At 44.1% G+C, this 16,570-nt stretch overlaps 1 pseudogene; it reads left to right on the top strand.

Moving 5' to 3' along the window:
• Window positions 1-6,516: 6,516 nt before the first annotated feature.
• On the top strand, window positions 6,517-7,699 carry Gapdh-ps6 (Glyceraldehyde-3-phosphate dehydrogenase, pseudogene 6; annotated as a pseudogene).
• The last annotated feature ends 8,871 nt before the right edge of the window (window positions 7,700-16,570 follow it).

A 16,570-nucleotide genomic window follows, 5' to 3' on the forward strand; every position in this document is an offset into this window, starting at 1 on the left:
GCACCAGCTGCTGTGAGATAGGAAGATCATGTAAGGCCAGGAGTTCAAGGCCAGGGTGCGACACAACGAGAACAAAATCCTACAGAGAGAGAGAGAGACAGAGAGAGAGAGAGAGAGAGAGAGAGAGAGAGAGAGAGAGAGAGAGAGAGAGAGAGAGAGAGAGCTGAAAATTTCTGGTTCTTCAACTGATCTTGATTCCCAGGATCATCAGAATGAGATACCTTTTATAATAGCTGTAATTTACTAAAATACTAGATGTGGCCTACCTAAAGAGACCATATCTCAAAAAGCTTCCCGAGACAGAGTGATTGTCTTAGTGATGATCTGCTGTGATGAAGCTACACCAAAGTAACTTGGGGGAAAAAGGTTTATTTGGCTTACACTTCCATATTGAAGTTCATCATTGAAGGAAGTCGGGGCAAGAAAGAACTCAAATAGGGCAGGAATCTGAAGGCAGGAACTGATGTAAAGGCCATGGAGGGATGTTGCATACTGGCTTGCTCTCCATGGCTTGCTGAGCCTGCTTTCTTAGAGAACCCAGGACCACCAGGCCATGAATGGAACCACCCACAATGTGCTGGGCCCTCCCCAGTCAATCAGTAATTTAAAAAAATTTTTTTTACAGGCTGGCCCAACAATCTTATTTTATCAATTGATGTTCCCTCCTCTCAAACAACTGTACGTGTTTCAAGTTGACATTGTAAGGACCTCTTGGAGTTAGGCTACCTATAGGAAATCCAGTACTGGGAGTGAAAATGTTCCTCAAGTCAGGAGAAACCTCATCTCTCAGTTTAGAAGGAACTAACTTCTAAACTTCCATATGTATACTCCAGGCTATTTTTTCTGATTGTTAACATCTTTTCCTTAGGTAGTAACACTGCTAAGGGGAGGTCAGAGCCCGACTGAGCACTTCTTGCTCCCCAGAACTGTTCAGAACTGTCTACAGGTTCCGTTTCCATTCTCATCTATAGTATGACATCTCCTAATGTGAGTGAGCAAATGGACACAGGGTCGGGTCATGGCCAGAACTCAGGTAATGGTGCTCCGAAGGACTGCTTTAGTATGTAGTCTGTTGTCTTAACCAAGACCTCTCACCCAATAAGATGAGCTAGGCCCCTTCACTATCACCATTTCCACTGGCCATGATCATTAACGTGTCTAATGCTGACAATACATCTTAACTGGCAAAACCAGAGGCTTGTTAATTTATACACTAGAGGCCAGTAAGATAGCTCCACAGGTCAAGGTGCCTGCTACCAATCAGGACTACCTGAAGTCAAACAAAAAGAGCCTTCAAGGTGTCTTTTGACCTCTACACACTCAGGCGTACCCCTGCTCTCCCCACTAACTAAATAAAATGTCATAATAATAGCTTTTAAAAGAAGAAAGTATACAATAGTTATTTAAGTGAAATGTGTGTGTGTATGTGTCCGAGTGTATGCATGTGTACCGTGTGTATATGTGTATTCAGTGATCTTATAGACCAGAAGAGGATGGGTTGGGGATTTAGCTCAGTGGTAGAGTGCTTGCCTAGCAAGCTCAAGGCCCTGGGTTCCGTCCCCAGCTCCGAAAAAAAAAAAAAAAAGATGTTTGTCCGGAAACCAGGAAAGGGAATAACACTTGAAATGTATATAAGAAATACTCAAGTTAATAAAAAAAATCAAGAAGAGAATGGTACCTCTGCCCAATGTGGGGGCTGGGAACGGAACCCAGGCCCAGAATAGCAGCCCATACTCTTAAGCACTGAGCAATCTCTCCAGCCCCTAAAAGAGTTTTTTTTAACTGAAATTAGTGGTAAACAAAATATGTAGACAGCTATGAATACTTTTAATTGACTAAGATATAAAAACCTCAGAGTTTCTTTAAAGATGACACTCTTCCCTTCCTTCCTCCCTTCCTCCCTTCCTCCCTTCCTCCCTTCCTTGCTTCCTTTCTTCCTTCCTTTCCAAAGACAGGTTCTCACTACATAGCTCTGGCTAGCCTGGAGCTTGTGCCGCATAGACCAGGCTGGCCTCAAACTCACAGAGATCTGCCCACCTCTCCCTCCAGAGTGCTGGATTAGAGGTGTGTGCTGCCACACCCAGGTAAATATGGAGCTCTGGTGCTGTAACTCGATGGCTGAGCACACACCTGGCACTCATGCATGTTTGGTATTAAATCCCAGGTCCTGCTCAATGTCTTTCTCTGTCACAAGAGAGCAACTCAGCAGTGAACAGATGTTTACTGGCCTCACCAGAGGAGAGTCTCATAGTACACTAAATATTCCCAAAATAGAGAGAAGCCAAGTGAGGGGTACACTCTTTTTTTTTTCTTTTTTTTTTTCTTTTTTTCCGGAGCTGGGGACCGAACCCAGGGCCTTGCGCTCGCTAGGCAAGCGCTCTACCGCTGAGCTAAATCCCCAACCCTGAGGGGTACACTCTTATAGTGCTAGCAACATTCCAGAAATGAGGCAGGGGCATAGTAAGTTCGAGGCCAGCTTGAGCTCTATAGCAAGAGCATATTTCATAAATGCAAAATCAGAAACATTACAAAGACAGAGAGGTGTCCTAGTTCCTACAGCTTTATGTCCTTTTGCCCTGGATCTTGGTCCCCAAGCACAGAGAGTGATTACACAGCAAATGACTCAAAACTCTGCAGCTGACTGAAATCCATCAATCCCCTGCATTACTCCCCAAGGAAGGTCTTCTTGAGGCAGAATTCTATCCTAGGCTGCAGTGCCTGATCTCTCTAGCAGCTTGGATGATGTTCAGGAATGGAATGAAACAGAATATATCACTAGGCTCCCTGTCATTTGTGCTGCTGTATTGTGGCAAGCAATGGAAGAAATTGCCATGTGCTCCAGCAGTCTTCTTCTGAAGGCACAAGGCACACACATGGTGCACAATACATATAGGCAGGCAAAATATTCATTCCCACAAAATAAATAAACCTTAAAAAATTAAAAGACACTCCTACAGCTGGACTTTGTGGCACATGCCTCAAGAGAATCACAAATACACGGCCAGCCTTCACTACATAACAAGATTCTGACTCAGATAAAAAAGGAAACTCCTGTGGTTCTCAGTAAAGTGACTGCAGGTAAGTTGAAGATATAGAAGAGAAAAGGAATAAGCTAAGGAGAAGGGAAGAATCAGGAGGCACTGGCATTGAGGTGCATAAGAAGGGGAAAGGCTCCCTTGGGTGCAAAAGGGATTGGGTTGAAAGGAGACTGAGCCATTCCAACCCCCTTGCTCTCAGCATTGTCAGCAAATCAAGAGGCTAGCTCAACTCCCAAACCTGGAAAGGAAGGTGGCAGCATGGTTGGGCACATGTAGTGGGATTTAGCATAGCTTCAGTATGGCTCCGAGCCATAGGGTCGTGGGATTTTCTAAGAAAACAAACAGGATGTGGTAGATTCAGATAGCATTCCCTAAACGACAAGCCTGTGTGTGAACAAGGGTTAGGGAGAAACTAGAAACAAAAGGACAGACCACACTCTCAAGAAATGTGTCAGAAACCTGACACAATGCATGTCTATAATGCCAGCATTTGAGAGGCTGAATCAGGACTGCTAATTTGAGGTCAACCTGGGCTAAGTAAAGAGATCCTGTCTCAACAAACAAAGCTCCCACTTTGTTATCTTGAGCAAATATGGGAATGAAAAGGAATCAAATGACTCTGTCAATAGCAGGAGCTTGTCTAAAAAGAAGTGGAGTCACTGGAAGGGTGGTTCAGCAATTAAGAGCACTGGTTGATCTTCAAGAGGACATGGTTTTGATATTCAGTACCTACATGGTGGCTTATAACTATCTGTAACACCCTCTTCTGGCCTCTACATTATTATTGACTCACTGTGAGGTTGCCAAATCATGTATGCTGCTTCTATGGTCCATATAACATATATATCATATATTATCATATTTTAACCTTGCAATCACCTATGAATTAACTTGAATTATTGTTTCAATTTTACGGCCAAAGAGACAGAATTGGAAGGATTCGGTGATTTGCTTAAAGTCACATAGTTATTGAGTGATGGATCCACAATGAGATCTGTCCAGACTCTCTTTGTATTGGTTTTTGAGACAAGATCTCACTATGTAGACAGGGTGGCTTTGAACTCTTGAGCCTCCTGCCTTTCACTCCATGTGCTAGGATTATAGACTTGCATCACAGCACCTTGTCTAATTCTTCACTGTCCTTGTTATTGTTGTTTGAACTGGGCTAGATCTCATTGTGTTACCCGAGGCTGGACTCAAATGTCTAGGCTCCAGAGATCTTCCTACTCCTGCCTCCCAGGTAGCCAAGCCTACAAGTATGCTACATCCAGTGCTTATCAAGCCTTTATCTGATACATAGAGCCTTCTACAAATTCTCTTGTAGACTCCAAGAGAGCCTGAGGTATACCAATTATGGTATCTGATTCCAAGACTGTCACTCCTTTAGATGGCCAAGCTCCAAACCCTTGCTGGAGGGTAAGTTATCCCACCCCGAGTAAGCAGCCAGCTGGCCCCAGTTATGGTTTAAGAAGCTGAGCAAGTTCCACTGGGGGTTTCTTTCTCTCTCTCTCTTTTTTTCCTAGGTTGAGGTCAGTAGGTTGAACACTTTCTACTTTAGAAATCTTGAGAAGACAAAGCTTTTTATATCTACAGAAGATTTGACCTCTGTCACCTTAAGAGAGACCTTCAGTGTTCATTCCACCATGCTTGCCTCCCAAGGGCCCAACTTTCCCATACTCCCCACTCAGTTCAGAAGAAATTCACAGTTTTACAAATAGCTTCATGGTCAAGGCTTTGTATTACATAACCCCTTAGGAAAGCTATGAGATTACAAAATTTAGCTTTAAAAACAGTTGTTTTATGGGCAGCCAAGTCGTGACACTGTCATCTCATCTCACACCATGCTGACCTCATCCTCCACTGTGGGCCTCAGATGCTAATCAAGAAAGGCCTGGGCTTGGGGAGGTCCAGACACTCAAGAGCCAGTGAAGTTAACGCCTTGAAAGGGCGGTTTTCTATTCCCTTCCTGCGGCAATGAGGAAGACCAGGGAGCTGAGGAAATGTACCCTTCAGTACTCTGCTGTGGCGACTTGAAGCAACAGTGTATCTATGGGCATTGCTTTGATGGCACTGTGATGATTTGTCCAGCAAAATGTCCCATTGATCTAGAGCCACCTATCACTACTAGCACTCCCCTTCTTTACCAACCCCAGACTCTGGTGTGTTTATCAAGCTTCCCTCGGCACAACAAAATTCCTGCAAGTTAATTGTTGACTATTTGAGAAGTTCCAGTCCATGACCAGGCAGACACATGGCATTTTGGTCTTTGGTGTATGTGCCAAATGGCCATGGAATGAAGCACTTGGTGTGAAACCTCTCATCTCATTAAGATTCAGGAGTCAGGGATGGCAGGATGGCTCAACACATAAGGACTCTTGATGCCAAGCCTGACGATCCAAATTATTCCTGTAACCCACATTGTCTTAGTTGAGGTTACTATTGCTGTGATGGACACAGCAACTTGGGGAAGAAAGGGTTTATTTGGCTTACACTTCCACATCACTGTCCATTACTGAAGACAGTCAGGACAGGAACTCAAACAGGGCAGGAACCTAGAGGCAAGAGCTGATGCAGAGGCCATGGAGGAGTACTGCTTATTAGCTTGCTCCTCATGCCTTGCTCAGTTTGATTTCTTATAGAACACAGGACCACCACCCTAGGAATGGCACCCCCACACTGGGTTGAGCCCTTCCACATCAACCATTAGTTGACAAAATGCTCTAGAGCAGGACTATATGGAGGCATTAGCTTAACAATGGTTCCCTACTTTCAGATAACTCCAGCTCATATTAAATTGACATAAAACTAGCTGGCACACACATAGTAGAAGGAGAGAACCCAACTCTGGAAACTTGTCCTCTGACCTCCATATACACACCATGGCACACATATGTACATACAAATAATTAAAAATATCATCTGAAAACAAAATAAGATGTTTTAAAATTTAAAAAACACCTGAGCAAGATGGTTCAGTAGGTCAAAGCACCTTCCCTACAAACCTAGTGATCTGAGTCCAATTCTAAGAGCCTACAGAAAAACCCAGATAGAGTAGCGTACATCTATAATTCCAGCACTCACGTGAAGAGGTGGAAGGCAGAAACAGGCGTATCACCCAGAAGCTCTCTGTCCACCTTGTCTGTACTCAGAATCAAAACCAAACTGACTCCTGAAAGTTGTCCTCTGACCTACACACACTGTCCACACACAAACACTAACAATAATAAGATAAATTTAAAAAGAACCAGAAAGCACATGGCAGGGCCACTGAAGTCCCACTGTCCCCTTCAAGGATATACCACCAATAACCTACCTTCCTCTGACTAGGCTCTACCACTTCCCTGCAGCACACGAGCCTTTGGGAGACATTTAAAATCCAAACTATACCCTTTGGAGGTGTTCTTGTAAGAATCAGAGGGAGGGGCTCTCTGCTCCTCCCTGTTCCAGAGACAGCCGCCTCTTCTCATGCAGTGCCAGCCTCGTCTCATAGACAAGATGGTGAAGGTCGGAGTGAACGGATTTGGCCGTTTTGGGCGCCTGGTAACCAGGGCTGCCTACTGCTCTGCATCTGGCAAAGAGTAGATTGTTGCCATCAACGACCCCTTCATTGACCTCAACTACATGGTCTACATGTTCCAGTATGACTCTACCCATGGCAAGTTCAACGGCACAGTCAAGGCTGACAATGGGAAGCTTGTCATCAATGGGAAGCCCATCACCATCTTCCAGGAGTGAGATCCCACTAACATCAAATGGGGTGATGCTGGTACTGAGTATGTCATGGAGTCTACTGGCGTCTTCACCACCATGGAGAAGGCTGGGGCTCACTTGAAGGGTGGGGCCAAAAGGGTCATCATCTCCGCCCCTTCAGCCGATGCCCCCATGTTTGTGATGGGTGTGAACCATGAGAAATATGACAACTCCCTCAAGATTGTCAGCAATGCATCCTGCACCACCAACTGCTTAGCCCCCCTGGCCAAGGTAATCCATGACAACTTTGGCATCATGGAAGGGCTCATGACCACAGTCCTTGCCATCACTGCCACTCAGAAGACTGTGGATGGCCCCTCTGGAAAGCTGTGGCATGATGGCTGTGGGGCAACCCAGAACATCATCCCTGCATCCACTAGTGCTGCCAAGGCTGTGGACAAGGTCATCCCAGAGCTGAATGGGAAGCTCACTGGCATGGCCCTCCATGTTCCTAACCCCAATGTATCCGTTGTGAATCTGACATGCCGCCTGGAGAAACCTGCAAGTATGATGACATCAAGAAGGTGGTGAAGCAGGAGTCCGAGGGCCCACTAAAGGGCATCCTGGGCTACACTGAGGACCAGGTTGTCTCCTGCGACTTCAACAGCAACTCCCATTCTTCCACCTTTGATGCTGGGGCTGGCATTGCCCTCAATGACAACTTTGTAAAGCTCAATTCCTGGTATGACAATATGGCTACAGCAACAGGGTGGTGGACCTCATGGCCTACATGGCCTCCAAGGAGTAAGAAACCCTGGACCACTCACCCCAGCCCAGCAAGGACACTGAGAACAAGAGAGAGGCCCTCAGTTGCTAAGGAGTCCCCATCCCAACTCAGCCCCCAACACTGAGCATCTCCCTCACAATTCCATCCCAGACCCCATAATAACAGGAGGGGCCTGGGGAGCCCTCCCTTCCCTCTGGAATACCATCAGTAAAGTCTGCTGCACCCTCAAAAAAAAATCATGTGTCTTCCTTAACCCAGCTCTGCCTACTGTTGTAAGATTCTATGCGTATGTGGGTTTTAACTGTATATGTGTAAGTGCATGGGAGGCCAGAACAGTCCTCTGGATACTCCTAGAACTGGGATTACAGCCCTTTGTGAGCCATCACATAAGTGCTGGGAACCAGCAAGTGCTCTTAAGGGCTGCACCAGCTCTCCAGCTCCCTTTTCTATGTTATTTTGAGACATGGTTGTTCACTGAACTTGGAGCTCATCACTTAGCAAGTTTGACTGGACAGTGAGTTCTAGGGAACTGCCTGTCTCATTCTCTCAGAGTCCAGGGTTTTATATCAATGCTTCAGGTCGGAGCTCAGGTCCCCATACTTGCCTGGCAGGCACTTTTCTCACTGAGCCATGTCCCCAGCCCTTGTGTTTCATAAATAATTCAGCCAAAGCCATGACTAGTGCTTTCGCGGCAAGTGCTAGAACTATAAGCCACCTCTAGCAGTCTCTTCTCAGCTAGTTAGTTGTCCTGTATGCCATTGCTGACTGTTGTCTGCTTTGGCCTTGTTTGCTTTGCTGAGACTCTTACAGCCGGTCCTGAGGGAAAGCCATGGCTCAGGAGCTCTGAGGACAGAGGAGACACAGAGGTTCCTGTCTACAGCATCAAGTGCTGCGAATAACAACGTATTCCTCAGATGTCACCTGTAAATTAAATGATGAACACACACACACACACACACACACACACACACACACACACACACACGAGCTGAATTCAAGCTAACTGCATTCCCCTCTTATTTATACAAAGAGATGCAGAGATGCTCTAAGGTTACCTCAGTCTTTTCCTGGTATCTCTGTCTCCCACCTACTGTTAGGCTAAAATAACCAGCTCTCAACGAGGCAGGGGCAGGAGAGGCAGCAGCCTGGTATGCATGGAGATTCAGGCCAGGTAGTGCCAAAAAGAAAGACTGCAGTCAAGGTTGCAAGAAGAGACCTTTAATTAAAACTGTCAAGCTACCTTCACTCTCCCCACCCCCAATTCTAAGGTCCAGAGAGAAAAGAAAATCCCTCTGAGATGAGTCCCACATCTCACCTATCTGCCCAGTCCCCTGCAGTGACACTGAGGAACAAGTCTCCTTTGCCTCTGTCACCTTTCCAACCATCATGTCTATTTTTCGTTCAAATTATCAGAGACTTACCTAAATTCATAGACTTATATACATACAGTACGAAAACAGTAAACCTACAACTCTTGATTTTACACAGCCATATGCAAACGTCTGCACACCATCACAAGTATAAACAGAGGCACTCTTCATGTTGGGGAAAGCGAAGCATCGTCTCTGTCCACACTATTTCCCTCAATACCCAGCGCTACTTGCACACAAGCCACCATTGATAGTCACATTCAGTGTCACACACACATCACCCTGAGATGTGGTGCAGGTCGCTAGCATTAGAGCCACATTCCATAGTGCCCCATTCCTCTCAGAGAACTAACAGATCGTTTCACAGAGATGTCATCACCTGACGACTAATGTCAAGTTACAGCCAGAATAAATGGCCCATTACCTCCGCCATTACAGGTAGGCCCACAGGAAAATGACAGCGGAGACAAAAGAGACTTGTTCCTCAGCGTCACTGCAGGAGACTGAGCAGAAAGGTAAGATGCAGGGCTCATCTCAGACAGAGGGATTTTCTTTCTTCTCTGGACCCTAGTATTGGGGGTGGAGAGATGGAAGGGAGTTTGACTTTTTAAAGACTTCCTGAGCTCTGGGTACCTAGGACAAAAGGAAAAGAGGAGGGGAGGGGAAGGAATCACTGTTGCTTCCTTTATTTCAGTGCTGGGAATGGAAGCCAGTCTCAAGCACACCAGGCAAGTACTCTGCCACTGAGTGACACTTGACTAAGGGCTAATGTTTTAAATTGCGTCCATCCTTGTCAGGATGATACTGCCTCTCTTGAATAAAGCCTGAACATTCTACAGATCGTGGCTTTCTTAGCTATCACTGACGCCAGACTCAGATTGAAATTGTACCCCCAACATTTGATATGACTCTGTGACAGTAAGCAAGTGGCTTTAACCTCTCCACATTCAGTTTTAACATGTGTTCAAAAAAAGAATTGAGATAATGAAAGCATCTACTTCATGGTGTGATGTGACTTAAATGTGAGGCACTTCCGGAAGTACCTGGAGCTTCAGATGCCCAATCAATGAGTTCTATAACACTCATGTCCCCGGGCCCCCACGTCCTTCCTATTGCTTGCCCGCCCAGGGCTGACAGTGTGGTCTCCCTGTTTCTGAAAGACAGGCCTTCTAAAGCCCAGAGAGAGTAAGAGCAGCTCAGTGCCACAGAAGGGTGAGTAAGGCTAGAGCTGCTTCCTTCAGACTGACCCCACCGGAAGCCAACCTTCTTATGTTCTTCACCCGTTGCCCAGGTGCAAAATGTAGAATGTGGTTTTGGTTTGGAGTTTGTTTTTTGTTTGTCTTATTTTGTTTTGTTTTGGGAGAGAGGGTTTCTCTGTGTAGCCTTAGCTGTCCTAGAACTTGCTCTGTAAACTAGGTTGGCCTCGAACTCAGAACTCAGAGATCTGCCTTCCTCTGCCTCCACAGTGCTGGGATTAAAGGCATGCACCACCATCGTCCACCTCAGAATGTCATTTTGAAAGATTTATTTTTATTATTTTTTAATAATTTTTATTTTTATTATTTATTTTTATTATTTTTTATTTATTTCATGTATGTGAGTGTAGTGTCGCTGTCTTCAGACACACCAGAGGAGGGCATCAGATCCCATTACAAATGGTCGTGAGCCACCATGTGGTTGCTGGGAATTGAACTCAGGACCTCTGGAAGAGCAGTCAGTGCTGTAGATCTCTCCTGAGAGACACAGCCAGAATACAGCAAATACAGAGGCGAATGCCAGCAGCAAACCACTGAACTGAGAATAGGTCCCCTATTGAAGGAATCAGAGAAAGAACTGGAAGAGCTTGAAGGGGCTCGAGACCCCAAAAGTACAACAATGCCAAGCAACCAGAGCTTCCAGGGACTAAGCCACTACCTAAAGACTATACATGGACTGACCCTGGACTCTGACCCCATAGGTAGCAATGAATATCCTAGTAAGAGCACCAGTGGAAGGGGAAGCCCTGGGTCCTGCTAAGACTGAACCCCCAGTGAACTAGTCTATGGGGGGAGGGCGGCAATGGGGGGAGGGTTGGGAGGGGAACACCCATAAGGAAGGGGAGGGGGGAGGGGGATGTTTGCCCGGAAAGCGGGAAAGGGAATAACACTCGAAATGTATATAAGAAATACTCAAGTTAATAGAAAAAAAAATAGCCAGAGGCTGGAAAGATACCATGTCCTTCAACAGAGGAATGGATACAGAAAATGTCCATTTACAACATGGAGTACTACTCAGCTATTAAAAACCATGACAACATGAAATTCTTAGGCAAATGAATGGAACTAGAAAATATCACCCTGCCTTGTTGAGCACAATGTGAGGAAAAGCCCTTGGTCCTGCCAAAGATGGACACCCCAGTTTAGGGGAATATCAGGGTGGGGAGGCAGGAAGTTCCGGGTACTTTGGGGGAACACCCTAATAGAAGCAGGGGGAGGGGATAGAATAGAGGGGTTGTGGATTGGAAACTGTGAAAGAGTTTAAAATTTTCATTTGAAATGAAATTTTTAAAAATCCAATAAAAAGGGAAAAATATCCTGAGAGAGTTAACCCAATCACAAAAAAACACACATGGTATGCACTCAATGATATGTGAATATTAGACCAAAAGCTAGGACTAAAAAAAAATTAAAAAAAAAAGAAATATTACTTAAAATACAGACAGCAAATGTCTGGGCCAATGGATAAAATGCTCACCTCAAACACTTGATGACCTGAGTTCAAGCCCCAGGACCCATGTAAGGTGGGAAGGAGACAACTAACTCCACAAAGTCATACATTCACCTCCATGTGTGTGTTGTGCACACACACACACACACACACACACACACACACACACACACACACACAAATAATTATTATTATTGTTGTTGTTTAAAATTTATTTAAATTTGGGGTTGGGGATTTAGCTCAGTGGTAGAGCGCTTGCCTAGGAAGCGCAAGGCCCTGGGTTCGGTCCCCAGCTCCGAAAAAAAAAAAAAAAAAAAGAATAAATTAGCAACACCAGTCAGCTTAATCTCAAAAAAGTCCCAAATGGAGCTTCAATCTCTGAATCAGTTATGGCTGCAGATCTGAGAATTGTGGTTGTGTTATTGAACTTGGGGATAACAACCTCTGTTCCAAGTCAGGTCCAACCGCCCATCCTCAATAAGTCAACTAGAAGAGTCAAATGAAAAGTGGAAGCCAGAAGCCAGAAGCCAGATAGGGTGGTGCACACCTTTAATCTCAGCACTTAAGACGCAGAGGGGGAATAGAACTCTGAGTTCCAGGCCAGTCTGATCTACACAATGAGTTCCAAGTTTATAGTGAGACCTTGTCTTGAAAAGGAGTAGGAACCAGATATGCATTCGATGTTGGCACATTGGCTAGAATGTCAGAGATCCAGCACACATGGCCATACTGAGTCATCTCCTTTCTCTGCTCTCCATTGTTTTAACCTCTACATTTATGTCATGTGTACGAGGGTTTTGCCTGTGCATGGACGTTTATGTGCCATGTACAGGCAGTGCCATTGGAGGCCAGAAGAGGGTGTCAGATCCCGAGACAGAAGTGACAGACAGTTATCCTCTGAAAGATCTAGTCCTCGGAAAGAGCAACTAACAGGCTTAACCACGGAGCCATACCTCCAGCCCTTCTGCTTTCAACTTTTAATTTGGTTCTTTTAATTGGTTTATTGAGGATGGGTGGCCAGACCTGACTTGGGACACAGGTTGTTCAAAAACAGTTGGTGACACTGAGAATGTTAAAAGACAGTCTGTGTGGTGGTACATGCTTTAATCCCAGCATTCTGGAGGCAGAGGCAGGTGAAACTCTGAGTTGGCGGCCAGCCTGGTTTATAGAGTGAGTTCCAGGACAACCAGGGTTATTTAGAGAAACCCTGTCTGTCTTGAAAATTAAAAAGAAAAAAAAGAATGCTGAAGGATAAAAAATACAAACCCTTGTGGAAATGTGTGATTTCTTTCCCCTAGACTCAACACCCTAGCTTCATCCCAAGCGCTGCAACAGAACACCGGTTGCAGCCTTCTCTCCTCCCTGACCACATCTCCTGTGGATTCAGAGAGCATTTCCTCCTAACTTCCCTCCCCCAACTCATCACTGCATCCCAGCCCCCACCTTCAGCAGGTACCCTCTGCTAAACCACAGGTCACACCTGCCAGCAAACCAGGCAGGCTACCACAGACCTTCTCTTCTCTTTCTGTTCCACCAGAGCCAATCCCCCAAGCTTCACCCTAGCACTGCAACAGGACCCTAGCTTTGGCTTTCCCTCCCTACTGCCACATGTCCTGTGGCTCCCACAGTCTATCCCCTTGTAACCTACCTCCTCCTTCTAGTTGTTGACTCCCAATCCCCATCTCCAGAAGGTACCCGCTGCTAACCCAAGTGCAGCTCTTCCCAGGGCAACAAGTAAGCTGAAGGCAGACCTGTACCTCTCCTACTGTGTCTGAGATCCAAATCACCCTAGTCTCCTCTCCTGCTCTGTAGCTGAAAACCTGCTGTGGTCTCCCTTTCCTCTATCTCATCCCCCAAAGGATTGCAAAGACCTTCTCCTCCAACATTCTTTCCCTAACTCATACCAGTTACCCAGCGTCTTACCCCAGCCGGCATTCCCTGTGAACATACCAGCTGAACAGGCCAGGAAAACAGACACTACACAGTCATAACTCTCTATGAAAATCCAGAGAGGAAACAGAAACCAAGGAACAAAATTGTCTACCCAACAGTGAAACCCAGAAATCAGCACCTGGACTATAATTACCCCAAAGCCAGATGCTGAGACACTGGTATAAAAACACAATCAATAATAGCCAGAGCAGTATATCTCCTCCAGAGCCAAACTATCCTACCACTGCATGCCCTGAATATTCCAACATACATGAAGCACAAGAAAAAGACTTTAAAGCCACTCTTATGTATGTAATAGAGATGCTTAAAGAGGAAATGAATAAATCCCTTAAAGAAATTCAGGAAAACAAACTGTAAGAAAATGAATAAAACTGTCCAAGATATGAAATTGGAAATAAAAGCAACAAAGAAAACACAAACTGAAAGAATTAGGGAAATGAAAAATGTAAGATCTTGAAGAAGAACTATCTAAACAACCTTCGCCAACAGAATACAAGATACAGAATAAAGAATCTCAACCATTGAAGATATGATAAGAAAAATGGATAGATCAAAGAATATGTCAAACCTACAAAATTCCTGACACATAATATCAGGAAAATCTGGGATGCTATGAAAAGGCCAAACCTAAGAATAATAGGAATAAAGGAAGGAGAAGAACTTCAGCTCCAAGGCCCAGGAAATATTTGCAACAAAACCATAGAAGAAACATAAAGAAACATAACATAGGTCTCCTAACATAAAGAAGGAGACACCTATAAAGATAGAAGAACCATACAGAACACCAAGTAGATTGGACCAGAAAAGAAAGTCCTCTCAGCACATAATATTCAAAACACTAAATATACAAAACCAAGAAAGAATATCAAAAGCTGCAAGGGGAAAAGACCAAGTAACATATAAAGGCAGACCTGTCAGAATTACACCTGACTTCTCAATGGAGGTTTTAAAAGAAATGGATAATTTTCTTGATAGGTACCACTTACAAAAGTTAAATCAAGATCAGAGCAACAATTAAATAGAGCTAGAACCCCTAGCGAAATAGAAATAGTCATTAAAAGTCTCCCAAGAAATAAAAGCCAAAGGCCAGGTGGTTTTAGTTCAGAATTCTACTAGACTTTTAAAGGAGAGTTAACACCAATACTCCTCAAGTTATACTACAAAATAGAAACAGAAGGGACTTTGTCCAATTCATTTTATGAGACCACAGTTACCATGATACCTACACAACATAAAGACTCACAAAGAAAGGGAATTACAGACCAATTTTCCTTGTGAACATTGATGCAAAAATACTCATTAAATTACTTGCAAACTAAATCCAAGAATACATAGAAAAGATCATCCATAATGATCAAGTAGGCTTTTTTCCAGGAATGCAAGATGGTTCAACATACAAAAAATCAGCAAATATAATCCACCATATAAATAAATGAAAGAAGAAACACATAATCATTTCAATCCATAAGAAAACCACCTTAGACAAAATTCCACACCATTCATGATAAAATCTTTGAAGAGATTAGAGATACAAGGAACTTACTGAACTATAATAAAGGCAATTTATAATAAGCCTAGAGCCAACATCAAATTAAATGGAGAAAAACAGCAATTCCACTAAAATCAGGAACAAGAAAAGATGGTCCACCTTATTCATCCCTAGTCAATATAGTACTCAAAGTCTTATCTAAAGTGGTGAAACAATTGAAGGAAATCAAGGGAATACTAATTGGAAAGGAAAAGTCAAAGTATCTTTATTTGCAGATGATATGATAGCATACATAAGTGACCCACCAGGGAACTCCTACAGCTGATAAACAATTTCAGAATACAAACTTAACTCAAAACAAATCAGTATCCCTCCTATACACAAATGACAAATGGACTGAGAGAGAAAACAGGGAAACAACACAAGAGCCTGGAATAATGTGAATATTGTGGAATAACTCTACCCAAGTAAGTAAAAGATCTGTCTGATAAAAACTTCAACTCTTTGAAGAAAGAAATTGAAGAAGATCTCAGAAGATGGAAAGATCTCCCATGCTCATGGATCAATAGGATTAACATAGTAAAAATGACCATCCTACCAAAAGCAATCTACAGATTCAAAGCAATCCTCATTTCAACACAATTCTTAACAGATCTTGAAAGGACAATTCTCAACGTTATATGGAAAAACAAAAAACCAGGATAGCTAAAACAATCCTATACCAAAGAACTTCCGGAGGTATCACCATCCTTGATTTCAAGCTGTACTACAGAGCTACCTCATGGAATTGGCATTAAAAACAGACATGATGATCAATGGAATTCAAGTGAAGACCCAGAAATAAATCCATATACACATGAATACCTAATCTATGATAAAGAAGCCTAAAATATACATTGGAAAAATGTCAGCATCTTCAACAAATGGTGCTGGTCTAACTGGATGCCAGCATGTAGAAGTATGTAAATAGTTCCATACTTATCACCCTGTACAAAACTCAATTCCAAATGGATCAAAGACCTCAACATAAAACCAGATACACTGAACTTGATAGAAGAGAAAGTGGGTAATACCCTCGAACCCCAACATGGGCACAGAAGACAATTTCCTGAACAGAATACTGCTAAATCCCGGAAAGGGCGGCGCATATCTTCCTGGTTGCTGCCGCCGCAGAGAGCTCGTGGGCAGCACCCCGTGAGCAAACTTGAGCCTCGGGACCACAGGTAAGACCAACTTTTCTGCTGCAAGTGACCTGCCTGGTGAACTCAAGACACAGGCCCACAGGAACAGCTGAAGACCTGTAGAGAGGAAAAACTACACGCCCGAAAGCAGAACACTCTGTCCCCATAACTGGCTGAAAGAAAACAGGAAAACAGGTCTACAGCACTCCTGACACACAGGCTTATAGGACAGTCTAGCCACTGTCAGAAATAGCAGAACAAAGTAACACTAGAGATAATCTGATGGCGAGAGGCAAGCGCAGGAACCCAAGCAACAGAAACCAAGACTACATGCCATCATCGGAGCCCAATTCTCC

Source organism: Rattus norvegicus, chromosome X (assembly GCF_021556685.1).
Source record: "Rattus norvegicus strain SHRSP/BbbUtx chromosome X, alternate assembly SHRSP_T2T, whole genome shotgun sequence".
Classification (NCBI taxonomy): Eukaryota; Metazoa; Chordata; class Mammalia; order Rodentia; family Muridae; genus Rattus; species Rattus norvegicus.